Source organism: Nycticebus coucang, chromosome Y (genome assembly GCF_027406575.1).
Source record: "Nycticebus coucang isolate mNycCou1 chromosome Y, mNycCou1.pri, whole genome shotgun sequence".
Classification (NCBI taxonomy): domain Eukaryota; kingdom Metazoa; phylum Chordata; class Mammalia; order Primates; family Lorisidae; genus Nycticebus; species Nycticebus coucang.
Genome location: NC_069805.1, coordinates 34036486 through 34054639, shown reverse-complemented (window position 1 = coordinate 34054639; position 18154 = coordinate 34036486). Strand labels below are relative to the sequence as shown.

The 18154-nt window shown below is 45.1% G+C and overlaps 1 pseudogene; it reads left to right on the top strand.

The window, feature by feature from the left end:
* Positions 1–11847: 11847 nt before the first annotated feature.
* On the top strand, positions 11848–13031 carry LOC128579080 (BEN domain-containing protein 6-like; annotated as a pseudogene).
* The last annotated feature ends 5123 nt before the right edge of the window (positions 13032–18154 follow it).

The window sequence follows — 18154 nt, the reverse complement described above, 5'->3', positions numbered from 1 at the left end:
TCTGGAAAACACCAGGGATTCTACTACAAAACTCTTAGAAGTGATCAAGGAATACAGCAGTGTCTCAGGTTACAAAATCAATATTCATAAATCGGTAGCCTTTATATATACCTACAGTAGTCAAGCTGAAAAAACCGTTAAGGTCTATATTCCATTCACAGTACTGCCAAAGAAGATGAAATATTTGGGAGTTTATCTAACAAAGGATGTGAAAGATCTCTACAAAGAGAACTATGAAACTCTAAGAAAATAAATAGCTGAAAATGTTAACAAATGGAAAAACATACCATGCTCATGGCTGCGAAGAATCAACATTGTTAAAATGTCCATACTACCCAAAGCAAAATACAATTTTAATGCAATCCCTATTAAAGCTCCACTGTCATACTTTAAAGATCTTGAAAAAATAATACTTCATTTTATATGGGATGAGAAAAAACCTCGAATAGCCAAGCCATTACTCAGAAATAAAAACACAGCAGGAGGAATCACTCTACCAGACCTGAGACTTTACTATAAATCGATAGTGATCAAAACAGCATGGTACTGGCACAAAAGCAGAGAAGTAGATGTCTGGAACAGAATAGAGAACCAAGAGATGGATCCAGCTTCTTACCGTTATTTGATCTTTGACAAGCCAATTAAAAATATTCAGTGGGGAAAAGATTCCCTATTTAACAAATGGTGCTGGGTGAACTGGCTGGCAACCTGTAGAAGACTAAAACTGGACCCACACCTTTCACCATTAACTAAGATAGACTCTCACTGGATTAAAGATTTAAACTTAAGACATGAAACTATAAAAATACTAGAAGAGAGTGCAGGGAAAACCCATGAAGAAATAAAAAATAATAAATTATCATATATCATATATATACATGCACACATATACATATACACATATATACACCCATGTACTTCCATGACTTTTTTTAAAAAAGTGTAAATATATCCATGAATGACATGTTTGAAAGCAAACTGTTAAATGCCTTACGATCAGTTTCAGCTCTGTGGATAACTTTAAATCTTTACCTTTAACACTGTTCCCTATTCCTCAGCAACAATTTTTTTTTTTTTTGAGGCAGTATCTCACTATGTTGGGTAGAGTGCTGTGGCATCACAGCTCACAGCAACCTCAAACTCTTGGGTTTAAGCAATTCTCTTGCCTTAGTCTCCCGTGTAGCTGTGGCTACAGGCACCCATAACAACGCCTGGCTATTTTTTGGTTGCAGTTATCGTTGTTTAGCTGGCCCGGTTAGGAATCGAACCTGCCAGCCCGGATGTATGTGACCAGGGCCCTACTCACTGAGCTACAGGCGCCGTCCCTCAGCAATAATTTTACCTATTTACTTTATAGGTGTATTTTTCCCAGTTGGGGGCAGGGGTAGAAATAAGACAGTCATCTGCCTAATGCACATTTCCATTTAACCAGAAGCTTTCTGGTTGTTTAATGCTCAGAAATTTAAAAAAATGCCCAAACTGATCTTCTCTCCCTCAAATTGGCTCTGACTGCTGCACTTGTTATATACCACCATCATTATCTTTTTTTTTGTTATTAAATCATAGCTGTGTACATTAATGCGATTATGGGGCACCATACACTGGTTTTATAGACCGTTTGACACATTTTCATCACATTGGTCAACATAGCCTTCCTGGCATTTTCTTAGTTATTGTGCTAAGACATTTACATTCTACATTTACTAAATTTCACATATACCCTTGTAAGATGCACCGCAGGTGTAATCCCACCAATCACCCTCCCTCTGCCCAACTCCCCCCTCCCTTCCCTCCCTTTCCCCCTTCCCTCTATTCTTGGGTTATAGCTTTCATGTGAAAGCCATAAATTAGTTTCATAGTAGGGCTGAGTACATTGGATACTTTTTCTTCCATTCTTGAGATACTTTACTAAGAAGAACATTTTCCAGCTCCATCCATGTAAACATGAAAGAGGTAAAGTCTCCATCTTTCTTTAAGGCTGCATAGTATTCCACCCCCATCATTATCTTCATCATGCAGGACAGAAACCATGGAGTCACATTTGATTTCTCCCTTCCCTATACACATCCTCTCCCAACTCATTAGTTGGTCACTAAATCCTGTCCTTCCTTTGTAGTATCCCCAGGACTTTATTCCCACTTCTATCACAAGCACTCAGCTTTAGTCCTTTCTCACTTTACTTCTAAATTTTGCTAGACAAGTTTTCCATTTGGTCTCCCTGAGTTACGCTTCCCCCTCTAGAGCATGCTATGTATGGATTCTAAAATAATCCTTTTGTCTTTTATTTTTTTTTGTAGAGACAGAGTCTCACTTTGTGGCCCTCAGTAGAGTGCCGTGGCCTCACGCAGCTCACAGCAACCTCCAACTCCTGGGCTTAAGTGATTCTCTTGCCTCAGCCTCCCATGTAGCTGGGACTACAGGCGCCCGCCACAATGCCCGGCTATTTTTTGGTTGCAGTTTGGCCGGGGCCGGGCTTGAACCCGCCACCCTCAGTATATGGGGCTGGCGCCCTACCGACTGAGCCACAGGCGCTTAATCATTTCTTTCTCTTGCTTAAAAACTTTCCATGGCTCTCCATACCTCATTGCATATAACTTTCAAACTCCCATATCTGATGTTCAAGGTTTTTCATAATCACGTTTTCCATTGCTTCCTAACCCAATTCTTGGAAGCAAGACTGGTCTTCTAAATCCCCATCCTTCCTGCAGCCATGCCGTTGCCTAGGCTTTCCTCCCAATGTTTCTCTTTAACAGATTATAGATGCTTTTTAAGCCCCAGGCAAAGTTTCAGCTTATCCAGGGAGCTTTCCCTGACCTCCACACCTCAATGATTATAGATTCTGGTGAATTACAGCATCTATGGTCTCTATATCTCTTTAGTACTTAATTAAAAACCACCTCCCTTTTGATGCCTATTTCTTTTCTTCCTACCTATCATTTTCATATTCTAGAGATAATGTCATACTCTGCCCTGAGTTGGGCACAAAATGGGCACTACATACAGGAAACCAGGTACAAAGATGAGGCCTGGACATAATTAAAGGACTGAATAATGATAATAATAGTTAACAGTCATATATATGCTAGGCACTGATATACATGTAAGTATTACATGTACTCTCACCCCTAAATCTCACAACGATCCTATGAAATGGTAAGTATCACAATCCCCATTTTAAAGATGAGGAAATTGAGCCACAGAGTGGAATGACTTGCCCAAGGTCACAAAACTAATAAATGACAGACCTGGGTTGTTGTTTTTTTTTTGGCCGGGGCTGGCTTTGAACTTGCCACCCTTGGTATATGAGGCTGGCACCCTACTCCTTGAGCCACAGGTGCCACCCAGAGGAATATGCTTCTGTGAAGAGAGTGAAGCAAACTCAGAAGAGTAGAGGGTAAGCAATGATATGATGGGACTAAAGAGAAATGGATAAAGAAAAGAAGAGTCGTCACAGGTAAAAGTTTGGAGAAGGGGCACAATAGTACAAAGGAGAATGAGGATAAGGAAAATCTGACAAGTAAAAGGTAAAAGCAGAAAGTCAACCAATGAAGAAAGCCCACAAGTGTCTCAAGGAAAAGGCTGCCATGTGAGGCAGGATGCAGAGAACGAATGAGGATAAGTGACTTACAAGACGGTGAAGGTACCATTATAGGCTTCAGGCTCCTGCACAGGCACTCGGCGGAGTCTCTTCTCTGGGCTGAGACCAACACACGACAGTGTCTCATCTCTGCAGGTACAGAGCTCACATATGCTGGTGTTCATGTCGGTGTTGATATTGGCAATCTCTTGTTCCATATTGTAATTTGGCAACGAATTTTGAGTTACGGTAATGTCCGAGTCGGATATTTGAATTGTAACTTCAGTCGGGATTGGAGGCTGAGTCTGAATCTGGTCTGGATGGGGAGCTGCCATCGTTTCCAGAGCCACAGGATGTTCAACCTCTGATGTAGTTGCTGAAGTTACAACAAATTCCAGGCTCAAAGGTAAAACTGTGATCGTGACACCAGGGGATGTTGTATGCTGGGCTTGATCCTGACCCGGTGTTGGAACTGTTATTTCATAATAGGCTGGAGCTACTACATCCCTTGGTACCTCTAGAGGTTGAGTTGGAGTCGCTTGCATGGTTGGAGAAGGTTTAACCTCTCTAGTTTGTTCCGAAGTCATGGTAAGTTCCTGGTCCAAAAGCTTAACTGTGACCTCAGCTGGGTTTGTCTGCTGAGTCTCCATCTGGTCTAGATGTGGAAGTGTCACATCAAGATGCTGAAGTGTCACCTCAGGATGCGGAACTGTGACTTCAGGATGTGGAATTGTTGCCGCAATCTCAAGATGTGGAAGTGTCACCTCAGGATGCGACAGTGTCACCTCAGGATGCGGAAGTGTCACCTCAGGATGCGGAAGTGTCCCCACAGGATGTGGAAGTGTCACCTCAGGATGTGGAAGTGTCACCTCAGGATGCTCTGAAGAAGAATCTGTGCTTGTTAGGACTGTAGAAGGTTCAGCCTCTGTAGTGGACACTGGAGTTATGGAAAGCCCCGTAACTATGGGCGATGTTGAATGCTGAGCTTCATCCTGACCTGGTGTTGAAAGTGTCACCTCTTGATATACTGGGGGTCGAATTACAACTTCCTTAGGTGGCTCTGGAGGCTGAGTTGGGGTCTCTGGCATGTTTGGAGGTTTAACCTCCATGGTGTGTTCTGGAGTTACAGTAGATTCCTGGTCCAAAGGTTTAGTTGTGACCTCGGTCAGGTTTGGCTGCCAAGTCTGAATTTGGTCTGGATGTGGAGGCGTCACCTCAGGAAGCTTTAAAGAAGGAGCAGTACTTATCTGAGCTGTAGAAGGTTCAACCTCTGTAGTGGACACTGGTGTTATGAGAAGCCTCAGTTCCAAATTTTTACCTGAGGCACTGGGAGATGTTGAATGTTGAGCTTGATCCTGACCTTGGTTTGGAGGTGTCACCTCTTGATATACTGGTAGTTGTACTACAAGTTCCTTAGGTGGCTCTGGAGGCTGAGTTGGGGTCGTCTGCACAGATGGAGAAGGTTCAACCTCTGTATTGGACCCTGGAGGTGAGGTTGGTTCCACAACATAAGATGGAACTGGACCTTCAGTCACTTTTGTATTCTGAACCTGAACCTGGTTGGGAAGTGGAAAGGTCACCTCAGGGAACTTAGGAGGAGGTGGAGTCTCCGTCAGGGTTATGGGATGTTCGACTTCCACAGTGGGTTCTGTAGTTATGGAAAATATTGGGCCTAAAGTTGGAAGTGTGATAATGGGTAATGCTGGAGGCTGAGCTTGATCCTGACTTTGTGTTGGAAGTGTCACCTCTATGTGTACTGGGGGTTGAGCTACAACTTCCTTAGGTGGCTCTGGAGGTTGAGATGTGGTTTCCTGCATGATTGGAGAAAGTTCAATGTCCGTAGTGGGTTCTGGAGTTATGGAAAGCTCCAGGTCCACAGGCTGAAGTGGATTTGGATTTTCAGCCTGAACCTGATTGGGATGTGCAAGTGTCACCTCAGGGAGCCTTGGAGGAACTGTAGTCATTGGAGCTGTAGAATATTCAGCCTCCACAGTGGGTTCTGGAGTTACAGTAATTCCCAGGTCCAAAGATTGAAATGTTTCACTGGGTGATGTTGGATACTGAGCTTGATCCTGACCTTGTGTTGGAACTGTTACCTCCTGATATATTACAGTTTGAGCTACAATTTCCTTAGGTTGCTCTGGAGGTTGAGATGGGGTCTCTTGAATGAATGAAGAATGTTCAACCTCTGTAATGGGTTCTGGAGTTACAGTAAGACCCAGGTCCGCAGACTGAAGTGGGACACTGGGCAATGCTGGATAGTGAGCTTGGTCCTGACCTGGTGTTGGAACTGTCACCTCCTGATACATTACAGTTTGAGCTACAACAACTTCCTTTGGTGGCTCTGCAGGTTGAGGTGGAGTCTCTTGCATGAATGACGAATGCTCAACCTCTGTAGTAGGTTCTGGAGTTACAGTAAGTCCCAGGTCCCCAGACTGAAGTGGGACACTGGACAATGCTAGATAGTGAGCTTGATCCTGACCTGGTGTCATAACTGTCACCTCCTGATATATTTGGGGTTGACCTACAATAACTTCCTTCGGTGGCTCTGGAGGTTGCGGTGGGGTCTCCTGTATGAATGAAGAATGTTCAACCTCTGTAGTAGGTTCTGGAGTTACAGTAAGCCCCATGTCCGCAGACTGAAGTGGGACAGTGGGCAATGCTGGATAGTGAGCTTGATCCTGACCTGGTGTTATGACTGTCACCGCCTGATATAGTTGGGGTTGAGCCACAACTTCCTTAGGTAGCTCTGGAGGTTGAGGTGGCGTCTCCTGCATGAATGAAGAATGTTCAACCCCTGTGGTGACTTCTGGAGTTATGGTAATCCCAAGGTCCAAAGGTTGAAGTGTGACCCTGGGCAATGCTGGATAGTGAGCTTGATCTAGACCTGGTGTTGGAACCATCATCTCATAATTCATTGGAGGTTGAGCCATAACCTCCTTAGGGAGCTCTAGAGGCTGAGCTGGAGACTCCTGCTCTGTTGGAAAAGGTCTGACCTCTTCAGTGGACTTCGGAGGACGACCTAAGGCTTCCTGATGGCTCCCAGATGGTCCAACTTCCTTAAGGGGCTCTGGTGCCTCAGCTGGGGCCTCCTGTTGGACTGAAGAAAGTTCTAGCTCCTTAGGGGGATCTGGAGTCTGAGCCACAGCCTCTTGCTGGACTAGAGAAGATGAAAACACTTCAGGGGGATCTGGAGGTAGGGAAAGGGGATCAGACTGGGTTGGCAAAAATTCACCCTGTTCAGTGGGAACTGCAGGCAGAGTGGCATCTTCCCACTGCGTTGAGGAAGATTCGCCTTTAGAAGTGGGCTCTGTAGATACGGTAACCTCCAAATCCACATGTTTAACTGTGGTGGCAGGCAATGTTGAAAGACTTCTGAAAATTGTAGACAGATCTAGAGGTGAAAATACCTCATCTGACAATGAATGTTCAGCCATTGTAGAGAATCCTGGAGGCTTAGGTGTGTGGAACAGTGAAGGTTCAACACTCGCAGTGGGTTGTTGAGAAATTGGTGATATTCCTTGCTGGCCTGAAGATGGTTCCTCAGGAAGCTCCTCAGGCTGAATTGGGACTCCTTGATGGATTGGAGAATGTTCATCCTTTCCAGGGACATTTGGCTGCTGTTGGCCTTTCAAAGGTTCAAACTGCTGAGGGGGCACTGGAGCCTCCAGTTGGGATGAAATGTCAACCTCATTAGTGACTTCTGGAGTCGGGGTAACCACATGATCTGAAGGTTCAACCTCTTCAGAAGGTTCTAGAGACAGAGGTGGGGCCTCTTGCTGGGTTACAGAAGGTTCCATATCACTGATTGGCACTGAGAGCTGATCTGTAGCCTCTGCAGTAGGCTCTCCTGATATGGTGACCTGCACATCTGCAGGCCTAACAATGTCATTGGGCAAGTTTGAATGTTGAGTTTGATGGTGCTCTGGAGGTGAAACTGTTACTTCATGATGTTCTGGAGATAGGGTTGATTGCTCCTGCTGGGTTAGAGAAGCTTCTACCTCCTTGGGATACTCTGGAGGTGAAGCCTCTGGCTGGGTTTGAGAAGATTCAGCCACACTGGTATGCTCTGAAGTTATGGTAACCTCCACATCTGGAGGTTTAATGGTCACCTCATGATTTGGTGAAGTTTGAGTTATACTTTCCATAGGGGGTTCTGGAGTTTGAGCTGTTGCCACCTGCTGGATTTGAGAAGGTTCGAGCTCCCCAGGAGACACAAAAGGCTGAGGTGGCTGCTCCTGCTCGCTGAGGGAAGGTGCAGCCTCCCCAGGAAAGCCTGGAGACTCGGCTGAGGTCTCTTCCTGGGTGGCAGAAGGTTTCACCTCCTCAGGATGCTCTGGAGGCTGAGTTGGGGTCTCCTGCTGGGTTGAAGAAGATTCAGCCTCTTTGGTAGGCTCTGAAGTTATGGTAACCTCCACATCTGAAGGTTTACCTATAACATTGGGGAAGTAATAATGATGAGGTTGATTCTCACCTGGAGTTTGAACTGTCACCTCATGATTAGGTGGAGTTTGAGCTATATTCTCCATGGTGGTCTCTGGAGCTTGAGTTGTGGCCTCCTGCTGGGCTGTAGAAGATTCAGCCACACTGGTAGGCTCTGAAGTTATGGTAACCTCCACATCTGGAGGTTTACCACTCACCTCGTGATTAGGTGGAGTTTGATCTATATTCTCCATAGGGGACTCTGTAGCTTGAGCTGTGACCTCCTGCTGGATTTGAGAAGGTTCAATCTCTCCAGGAGACACAAAAGGCTGAAGTGGCTGCTCCTGCTCACTGGTGGGAGGTCCAGGCCCCACAGAGAAGCCTGGAGACTCAGCTGGGGTCCCCTCCTGGGTGGCAGAAGGTTTTACCTCAGGATGCTCTGGAGGCTGAGTTGGGGTCTCCTGCTGGGTTAAAGAAGATTCAGCCTCTTTGGTAGGCTCTGAAGTTATGGTAACCTCCACATCTGGAGGTTTAACTGTAACATTGGGCAAGTAATAAAAATGAGGTTGATCCTCACCTGGAGGTTGAACTGTCACCTCATGATTAGGTGGAGTTTGAGCTATATTCTCCATGGGGGACTCTGGAGCTTGAGCTGTGACCTCCTGCTGGATTTGAGAAGGTTCAGTCTCCCCAGGAGACACAAAAGGCTGAGGTGGCTGCTCCTGCTCACTGGGGGAAGGCTCAGCCTCCCCAGGAAAGCTTGGGGACTCAGTTGGGGTCTCCTCCTGGATGGCAGGTGGTTTCTCCTCCTCAGGATGCTCTGGAGGCTGAGTTGGAGTCTCCTGCTGGGCTGAAGAAGATTCAGCCTCCGTCACAGGCTCTGAAGTTATGGTAACCTCCACATCCGGAGGTTTACCTGTCACCTCATGATTAGGTAGAGTTTGAGTTATACTCTCCATAGGGGAATCTGGAGTTTGAACTGTGGCCTCCTGCTGTATTTGAGAAGGTTCAATCTCCCCCGAAGACACAAAAGGCTGAGGTGGCTGCTCTTCCTCACTGGGGGAAGGTCCAGCCTCTGCAGGAAAGCCTGGAGACTCAGTTGGCTTCTCCTCCTGGGTGGCAAAAGGTTTCACCTCCTCAGGATGCTCTGGAGGCTGAGTTGGGGTCTCCTCCTGGGTGGCAGAAGGTTTCGCCTCCTCAGGATGTTCTAGAGGCCGAGTTGGGGTCTCCTCCTGGGTGGCAGAAGGTTTCACCTCCTCAGGATGCTCTGGAGGCTGAGTTGGGTTCTCCTCCTGGGTGGCAGAAGGTTTCGCCTCCTCAGGATGCTCTGGAGGCTGAGTTGGGATCTCCTGCTGGGTTAAAGAAGATTCAGCCTCTTTGGTAGGCTCTGAAGTTATGGTAACCTCCACATCTGGAGGTTTAACTGTAACATTGGGCAAGTAATAAAAATGAGGTTGATCCTCACCTGGAGGTTGAACTGTCACCTCATGATTAGGTGGAATTTGAGCTATATTCTCCATGGGGGACTCTGGAGCTTGAGCTGTGACCTCCTGCTGGATTTGAGAAGGTTCAGCCTCCCCAGGAGACACAAAAGGCTGAGGTGGCTGCTCCTGCTCACTAACGGAAGGCTCAGCCTCCAGAGGAAGGCCTGGAGGCTGAGCTGGGGTTCCCTGCTGTGTCGCAGAAGGTTCAACCTCCTCAGGGTGCTCTAGATTTTGAGCTGGGCCTTCTTGTTGGGTTGGGGACAGTCCAACCTCCTCAAAAGGTGAGACCTCTTGTTGGGTTGAGGAAAGTTCCACCTCTTCAGGGCGCTCTGGAGGCTGAGCTGGGGCCTGCTGCTGGCTTAAAGTAGGTTCAATGTTGTTACTTGGCTCTGAAGTTAGTGTAAGCTCCAGATCTACAGGTTTAACTGTGACTTTGGGCAAGACTGAATGATAAATTTCAGCCCGAGTTGGAGATGGAACATTTACCTCATGATGTATCACTGGCTGAGACACATGCTCTTCAGTATTAGTTGCCTGCTGAGCTGAGGCCTCCTGCTCTGTTAAAGAAGGTTCTACCTGCTCAAAAGGCTGTGGGGCCTGCTGCTCACTTAAAGGTTCTACTTCCTCAGGGTACTCTTCTAGGGTTTCTTGATGGAGTAAAGAGGATGGGATCTTCTCAGGGGTCTCTGGATTTCGACTTTCATCTTTTACATTGAACTGAGAAAGTTCACCTTGTGCAGGGGTGTCTTGAGCCACCTCTGGGTTTCTCGCAAATCCCAGAGGTATGCTGCCAGGGTAAAGTAAATCCATACTTTGATCTGTATAATCGTCATTCTGCAGAATTTGTTTGTAAGACTGAGATTTTGATTCAAATTGGTCTAGAGCTCCAACAACAACTTTAGTGAGCTGTGGATGTTGAGCTAGATCTTCCTTTAGGTTCTTTGGTGAAACAATGAATGTTGTTGGTTTTGAACTGTGACTATCTAGAGGTGGAACAAGTATTTCAAATGCCTGGTGACCTGTAACCTCATCTGGACTTACAGTTTGAATCTTCCTTATGAGTTGAGGACGCAGGACTTGATTCTGATCCCAGCCGGGCGTTGGAACCACCTCTGGAAGCCTTCGTCGTCTCCTTAGCTTATTCCTCAGAAGCCGACGACGTAGAATAGTAAGCCTATCTGGCCCTTGAAGTAGCTCTTGAGCTGAATCCCTGTCCAGGAATGGAGCCAAATTCTCAGGCAACTCCTGAGGTGAAGCCAACAAGTGGGAAGGAGCAGAAGACCCCAGGTAATCAAAGTCCCCAGGATCTGCTGGGGGTGTAGGCACATGAGGGGATTCGGGTGAGAGATCGGAAGAGAGGGAAGACCAGGGCTCTTTCGGCCCTGGAGATTCGGAGGTAGGCTGGACCGTGTCCCGGGGCCACCTCCAAACAGGAGCTGCCTGTATCAGCAGCCACAACAATTGCACCGTGAGAAGGACCCGTGGGGTCCACAGTCGCAGTAGGGACATAATGTCCAGAGGCTCCGGCGCCAATGAGAGCCGGAACTCTTATGGCAGCTCCGCAGCGCGAGCACCCACGGCAACTGCGTGCCCCGCCCCCACCCTTTATCTACGACAACCTTTGTTTACGCAGCAACATTTATTAAGCTCGGGCTGGCTCCATGCCACCAGGGTGAGCTTTTGCCCACAGTCCCTGAGCCCAAACCCCTCCCCACAGAGATACAACTGTCTCACACCAGAACATCCCTCCCGCCCTTAGCAGAGCAAGATTTCGGCCACAGACTAGGGTAGCCCCAGGACTCCAGCAGCCCATTATGGTAGGGGCGCCGGAGCTTCCCAAGGACGTCACAGGGCCTTGCCTCTTGGCACATTCAGAAGTGCTAGCTCGGTTCTGGCAGCCTGAACTCGTCTTCCTCCAATCTGAAATCCCAGAGATATTCTTCTTCCCCCCCGCAGTACTGCTTCCAAGAAACACAATTGACCTGCAAAACGATCACCAGTTGGACACCAGGGCCGGGAGGCTGCTGTGGGGTGCGCGGACATGGCTGCGGCAGCTGCGGCGGCGGCGGGCTGCGCTCTGGCTTGAGAGCCCAGCGCCCAGCGCCCTCCCGCGGGGCTGCCGGCCTGTCTGCACTGTCCTCAGATGCACTGGCTAGGCACCTCTTCGCTTCGCGGACACCTGGGGCTTCCGCCTGTCCAGCCTTCCTAGGCCCAACTGCTGGGGAGTCCGGCGTCAGGGGGCGCCACAGAGCCGGGGGAACGGCGAGGCGCTGGCGGGAGCCTCCTGGCGGTGCTCCCCCTACCTCCCACCTCCCTGCACCAGCCCCGAGGCTGGGGCTTTGGAGCAGGCAGCCCGGGAAAACATTAACTTTTGGGCCACGTGCAGAATAGCATCATCTACATGGACATTCCTTCCTCCTACGATCTCAGAAAACCTTTGATAACAAATTGAGAAAATGCAGATGATCTTTCCAACAGATGAAATTGCCAATACTCAAGCTTTTAGAAAAGGAAAGAGGAAAAGGACAGAGACAATGAACTCAGAAAATGCAAATAATGACCTGGATAAAGGACAGAGAGACCCATATTCGGGAAATGCCTTTCTGCCCGGTGAGATCTCCAGTGAGGATGAAGAGCCCTTAGCAGAACTGTCTAAGGAGGAATTGTGCACCAAAATAAAAAGCCTGAAAGAAAAACTAACCAACACGAAAAGAAAACAGCGGACTTGGACAGTCTTTGGTCATGCTTCAAGTGTTACCACAGGCAGTCACCCAGTTTGAAGAGCTGGTTGGTATGGCAGAAGCCCTGCTTAAAGGTGGAGGAACCACGTCTACGTCTGCGTCCACCCTCTGGAGAGCAACAAACAACTCCTCCCCAGATTCATTTACTTCAACATGCAGTAACTCTAATGCTAATTGCAGTTCACCAGTTTCCTTGAAGGCTGAGGAAGAGCATCAGGCTGATAAGAAGCAGTTCAAAATTGAGAAATGGCAGATTGCCCGTTCTAATAAGAGCAAACCTCAGAAGTCTATTAATGACTTAATGCAAGTGCTATACACAAATGAATATATGGCCACACACAGCCTGACGGGAGCAAAATCCTGTACTTCAAGGGACAAAGCCGGAAAACCAGCTATGAATCAGAATGAAGTTCAAGAAATCATAGGAGTAACAAAACAATTATTTACCAATACGGATGATGTTTCAATTAGGAGAATGATAGGGCAAAAGCTAAACAACTGTACCAAGAAGCCAAATTTAAGCAAAAATCCTAACTCTCAGGATATTAACTAGATTATTTTGGTATTACAGGTATCTGTAACAAAGCTCCTTCAGTTCTAAATCTAGCATTGGATTTTGTGGAGAATCTGCAACCTTCCTGGCAGTGAGCAGAGACAGACATCTGCAATGACAAGCTGTAAGACATCGTATCATCACTGGGCTCCCTGAGGGACCAACAAGCTCGCTGAAGAAGCTGCATGTAGGTAGAATCCCTCCTAAATACCAGTGATGCATCAGACCAGAGAATTTCTCCCAATCAAATAAGCATGCAATATCATTTTTTGGAAATATGCATTTCCTGATCCCCCCATACTACTCTGTACAGCTAACTTAACTGGATGGTCAGAATTCTTATCATAGCAACAAAAATTTCAATCTTTAAGATTATTCATTGTCCCAACTGATCATTATACATTTATTATTATCAATGACTCCTCTTTAGAGTTTTTGAATCTTAGTGTAAGTACATGTTTGGAAAAGTAAACAGTGAAATAATCGATGTTCACAAATATGACAGCAACAAATTCAGATAATAATGAAAATCTGATAATCATGACTAACAAGTAATAAGATTTTAGCAATAAAATTATAGAATTATTCCATTATCTAAAAATGTATAAAATAGGAATATGAAAAAAATCTTGCAGGTGTCAAGATTTTTTTATTTTAATATGACACTAACATACACACACACACATACACACACACACACACAAATCCAGGTTTGGGGGATTGTTAAAACAATGCATTGATTTTCAGAATTTTCTTTTTGTTTGTTTACCAGACATGTTTTAACTTTTTATTGCCCAAAGTATATTAACTACATATGTGTAATATAAAACATCAATATCGCCTAAGACATCCTATAGAAGATATAACGTCATATCTATTTGGTTGACTATGTTGCTAAACTGCTTAGTTTTAGCTGATTTATTTTAATCACAGCAGAAGAAAAATGAGTTGAAACAATCATATGGGTTGAATAATCACACACACAAATCATTTTGTAAATCAATAGAAGATTAAACACCCAAAGCCTTCCTGCAGGTCAGGTTGTCATACATGATAACTCTACAATGAGAAGCCATGCTTCTTCACTGCACAAGGTCATGTTTAAACTTGGAAAAGAGAATGCTACAATAGTTACAAAGTTCAATATCCCAGATCCAGGGCACATTCCATAAATGTTGCTTGATAACAATGTAGTTGTATAAATTAAATGTTCTTAAAGAAATAACTTACGTAACATTTGCTACTTTTACTTAACCGTAAATAAATCCCACTGAAAAGATAAAAAAACATGAGCACCAGTTAGGGCGGCAGGCAGAATACACATTTGTTCCATTGGTTAGTTACTCCAAAATGTTGCCATTTCTGCTCAACTTTCAGTATCCTTTCTTCCATGTTTGACAATTAATTCACCACTCTATCATGTAGGGGCTGCCATGGAATCAGAGATGACTCTGAAATTTCTGTAGGAAGGGTTTTAAGAGTTGAGCAATTCAACTTAGCAGAGAAGGTATTGCTGCAAGTGAATAGCCCTTTAGGTCAGCAATGGGCAAACACAGTCAATAATCTAGAAGTAACTAGGCCACTTTTCAGAGGTCTATCCTGTACGCACACATGGAGAAAGACACAGTGTGTTAAAGTCAGCATGTTAAATAATTATCTTCAAATACTACTATAACAGAACCCAAGTGACTTATTTCACAACTCTTCAGCATGTATCACTCTTAGGAAAATGTGGAACTCTGAGAGTATTTCTGGTGCTTTTACTAAAGTCCTGGCTCTTGGCTCTGACCCCTTATTTGAAGTTTGGAGAGCAGAAGTGAGGACTGTTAGAATCCTAATATGGTTGCGGATACAGGAGAGAGGTTTGTCTCTCTCACTTGGAGATAAAATAGTGGTTCGTCTTTTTCCCAGAATCTAGCATATGACTTGGTACACAGTAATGGTTTTAAAGTTGGAGGTGATTCCAAGATTTACCTCATTTAGAGATGACCTGTTGTTAGAATCAGATTTCTGAAATTGGTGCTGACTTTCTTCCTTCCTCTCACATTTCACAGGAAATGAGTATTCTTTTTTTTTTTTTTTTTGAGTCAGAGTCTTACTATGTGGCCCTCAGTAGAGTGCCATATGGCATCACAGCAACCTCAAACTCTTGGGTTTAAGCGATTCTCTTGCCTCAGTCTCCCGAGTAGCTGGGAAGAAACTAGTATTCTTAAAGTTTGACATTTTCTTTACTGGTTTTATTTAAATAGAATTATAATAATTTACCCTAAATAGAATAAAACTTCAAATACTTTTTCAGACTTCAACCACTTTCTCTTTCACTCCCTTCTTCAAAACAAAACACTTTGCAACTCTGGAGCAAGTTAAATAATCAAAAATCTAGCCCCAAATTAAGTTCCCCTGACACAAAACACATTTTTGGTTCCTTAAAAAAAAATCTCATACATAGTAAATAATGATAACTTTAGAAATTACTTTAGCAACTTAATCCCTAATTAAGGGATTTCACATACAGTTATGCATTGCTTGCCATGTGAGGAGGAGCTTGAAACTGCATCATTAAAAAAAATGCAATTATGGGGAAAGGGCCAAGGAAGGGGAAGGGAGGGCGGAGGTTTTGGTGGAAGGAGAGTAATGGGTGGGACCACATCTAGGTGCATCTTAGAATGGGTACAGGTGAAACTTACTAAATGCAGAATACAAATGCCTATATACAGTAACTAAGAAAATGCCATGAAGGCTAGAACAGTTTGATGAGAATATTTCAGATTGTATATGAAAGCAGCACATTATACCCCTTGATTGCACTAATGTACACAGCTATGATTTAACAATAAAAAATAAATAAATTAAAAAAATGCATTAGGCAATTTAGTTGTTGTGGTATAGGTGGTATACGTGTATCCTGTTATATACCCAGGCTATATGATATGGCCTATTGCTCCTAGGTAACCAATCTGTACAGTATGTTATGGTACTAAATATGGCAGGCAACTATAACACAGTGGTGAAGTATTTGTGTATCTAAATATAGAAAAGATACAGTAAAAATATAGTAGAAAAGATTTTTAAAAGGTACACCTGTATAGCCTTGTTATATTTTTATGAGATTACCATGACATATGTTTATTGTTGACATAAGCTTGTTAGGTGGCACATGACTGTAATTGATTTACAGAAAGGATCTTCAGCAAAATATTCCATCTAAGATAAGTAGATGTTGAACTCTAGGTAATAAGCTACATTAGAAAGGCATAATAGTTTTTAAAAGCTATAGCATAATCACACTTAGGTCAATAATTACTTTCTGCTCAAATTCCTGGGATCCTGTTTTAGGGGAGTTAAAAAGTCTTCTCTTCAAGTAGCCTAGAATCCCTAACCCCAGGTGGGAGAGACTAACTGAGACCTGCTCGTCACACTTGGGGGGGGTGGGGGACGGGGATATCGAGCATCAGCAAAGAAGGCCCAGATCGGGGCGGCACCTGTGGCTCAGTGAGTAGGGCGCCAGCCCCATATGCCGAGGGTGGCGGGTTCAGGCCCAGCCCGGGCCAAACTGCAACAAAAAAAGAGCCGGGCGTTGTGGCGGGCGCCTGTAGTCCCAGCTGCTTGGGAGGCTGAGGCAAGAGAATGGCTTAAGCCCAAGAGTTAGAGGTTGCTGTGAGCCGTGTGACGCCACAGCAATCTACCCGAGGGCAGTACAGTGAGACTCTGTCTCTAAAAAAAAAAAAAAAAGAAGGCCCAGATCTGTCAGCAAACTGTGAGTTACCTGGGATATACCCTTAAGGATGGACAGAGATGGCTCACTGAGGCCAGGGAGCAGACTGTACTTAAGATCCCAACCCCAACAAACCCCAGGCAAGTGCGAGACTTTTTGGGGTCTGCAGGGTTCTGTTGACTTTGGGTACCAGGCTTTGCTGAAATTGCAAAACCCCTCTATGAAGCCATGAGGGAGGGACACCCCTTCAAATGGACAACAGAAAGAGAACTTAAGACTGCTCTGCTCTCTTCCCCCACTTTGGGACTCCCTGATATTACAAAACCATTTCATCTCTATGTAGATGAACATAAAGGGATAGCCCTGTCTCCTGGGATGTGTCCCTATCTCCCGGAGTGTGTCAGAACCCTCCCCACCCCACCCCCCACCCTTCTGGCCATTGAGATTGGCGGAACCCTATCAGCTTTAAATTCTAGTATAGGCATAGAGATAACCAATCCAAAGGCCACGCTTTGCTTCCCACGCCCCTCACCCCATATCCACTGCATAAAAACCCCCACCCACGACGAGTACACGGCTCTAGGCTCTAGGTCTCACCAGCTGCATCTGGGGGAAGGCCGACCGCCTTGGCTCGAGCCTGAATAAATGCCCTCATGTGATTTGCTTTGGTGTCCAGCTCTCTCTTGGGGATTCTGATTCTCGGATGCAACACCATAATGAGACATTCTTTTGGTTTCTAACAGCAGAAAATAAGGGCATTTTCCTGGAAATTTCCTCATCTCACATTTTAATTTTTAACATAACTGTAAGGACCAAGTTAACTCCATTTTCTTTTCTTTTCTTTTTTTTTTTTTTTTATTGTTGGGGATTCATTGAGGGTACAATAAGCCAGTTACACTGATTGCAATTGTTAGGTAAAGTCCCTCTTGCAATCATGTCTTGCCCCCATAAAGTGTAACACACACTAAGGCCCCACCCCCCTCCCTCCATCCCTCTTTCTGCTTCCCCCCCCATAACCTTAATTGTCATTAATTGTCCTCATATCAAGATTGAGTACATAGGATTCATGCTTCTCCATTCTTGTGATGCTTTACTAAGAATAATGTCTTCCACGTCCATCCAGGTTAATATGAAGGATGTAAAGTCTCCATTTTTTTAATGGCTAAATAGTATTCCATGGTATACATATACCACAGCTTGTTAATCCATTCCTGGGTTGGTGGGCATTTAGGCTGTGCCTTGGATTCTTTAAAGGAATTATCCACAACGTCATGAAAGCTCTGATTTGGCTCCTAGATGACTTGGGCGACCCCTGCTGGCAGCCTGTGAAATCAGGCATGCCCACCACTAAACCAAAAGACAGACCCTCACTCCTGGATCCTGTATAAATGCCCTGTAGACTGTGTGGTCTGTGGGTGGTAGGCTATAATCATGGCTGTGAAGGCATGGAGTTTACTCTTATTGTTATTATTTTCTTTATTATTGTTATTTAAATGGAGGTATTAGAATGCAGGGATGTATCCTACTAGCTAATAACCATTTAAGTTGCATTTGGGAGCTTTCAGGACTTGACAACAGCTTTTCAAAACCTCAGGCTGTTAAACCCCCTACTGGGTTAATGTGGCAGAAAAAGACAAGAACGACACCAGCCAATGACTTTTT